General features: G+C 35.7%; 1 pseudogene; it reads right to left on the minus strand.

Moving 5' to 3' along the window:
* Positions 1-311: 311 nt before the first annotated feature.
* Positions 312-520, minus strand: LOC118020175 (annotated as a pseudogene).
* Positions 521-1,738: the final 1,218 nt, after the last annotated feature.

Here is a 1,738-nt window from a genome sequence, read left to right on the forward strand (position 1 = left end):
TGGTAAGGCTTACATCTAAATCTGATGCAGAATTCTTAATGGCACCGAAATGGTTCTTTTCTCAGCCACATGGTATATACTGGTACTGTGAGTCTAGAAGAGACTGGCTATGGGTACTACTCCTTGTCTTCAATTGTGACTGTGTATTATCAGCAAATGCATTTTGTATATTTTCTAGAAGCATGTCCCCTCCATGAACAACATCCTCCAGACATGTAGCAGCTTCCTGATTTTCTTCTTCCAGCTTATACAAGCTAGCAGCCTGTGAAGCAGCTGTAGATTCTTCACTGGGTAATGAATCTATCAAAACATCAATGTCTTTTGCTGTTCATGCAATCAGTGCTGCGAAAAACCGGAACATATTCTTCTGTAGGATTAGCTGGTTGATCTTTGTTAATTGCTGTCTGAATATTAGTAAAGAAAGCAGGAGGCTACAGTGCTACAACACTCCGATGGCATTACAAAACCCATCTGCAAGCCAATTCATCACGTCCTGCAGCTGTGTGAGCCCATCCGCCATGCCTCCACAAGCTAAGGGAGGCTAAAGCCCCTCTTTTGTTTTTAAAGGTCGAATGAACTATTTGTGGAACATTTCTTTCTTTAAAATAAATTTTAGAGTAATTATTCCTCAGAAAATACACCAAATTTTGTTTGTGGTTCCCTTGAACATTTAGGTCGATTTAGACAGCTATGACTTCTTATAGTGCTGAGACATATCATCCAAGAGCAGGGAACACCTCTCTTCTTCATGTAAATCATCTTCTATGTTATTTAGAGCTTTGAAGTTTTGTCTGCAGAGATTTTATGTATTCTTTTAAGGATATTCCCAGGCAATTTATTGTTATTGTTGCTATTGCGTTATCCTCTTGAAGTTAATTTCTATTTGGCTATTGTTGGTGTAGAGAACCAAATCTCTCTTAAGTAGATGTTCACATTATCTGCAAATTATGTCAGTTTTATGTCTTACCTTCAAATACTTTATATTATTTATTTTTCTTTCTTTATAGTCTTTGTCAGAACTTCCAATAGCATGTTTAATAGTAGCAGTGTTAGTACTGTTTCTCATCTTAAAAGGAATGCATTAAGGTTTTTCTATTAGGTACAAAGTTTGTTGTAGGTTTTGGTATATATAGCTTACCAAGTTAAATATAGTTCTCTTTTTTTAAAAAAATTATTTATTTATTTATTCATTTATTTATTTATTATCTATCTATTTATTTATTTATTTTTGGAGGGAGGGAGAGAGAGCATGGGAGGGGAGGGCAGAGAGAGAATCTCAAACAGACTCTCCACTAATCGTGGAGCCTGACACAGAGCTTGATCTTATGACCCCAAGATCATGACCTGAGCCAAAATCAAGAGTCAGACACTCAACCAACTGAGCCTCATAGGTGCCCCAAGATAGTCCTCTTCTATTCCTAATTTGCTAATGCTTTTTGGAAAACCTTTTAGCAAATGCCTTTTTAGCCTCAATTGTAAAAATTACATATTTTCCCCTTTAGTCTATTAATATCATGAATTATAATTGATGAAATTCAATTCATTTTAAATTATAAGACTATTCACTAGATGTGAAGAGGGAAATATGATGTTTAGAGCTGCTATAGCTTAGGGAAAGACCTTATCTAACAATGAAGTCAGCACACAGAAAAAAAGCAGAACAAATCTAAGAGAGTAAGAGAACTAGATCCTGATAATATTGTACGTCTTGTGGCATGGCATCAAGACACACATGAAC

Source organism: Mirounga leonina, unplaced genomic scaffold, assembly GCF_011800145.1.
Source record: "Mirounga leonina isolate KUSES-001 unplaced genomic scaffold, KU_Mleo_1.0 Mir_173, whole genome shotgun sequence".
NCBI classification, from domain to species: domain Eukaryota; kingdom Metazoa; phylum Chordata; class Mammalia; order Carnivora; family Phocidae; genus Mirounga; species Mirounga leonina.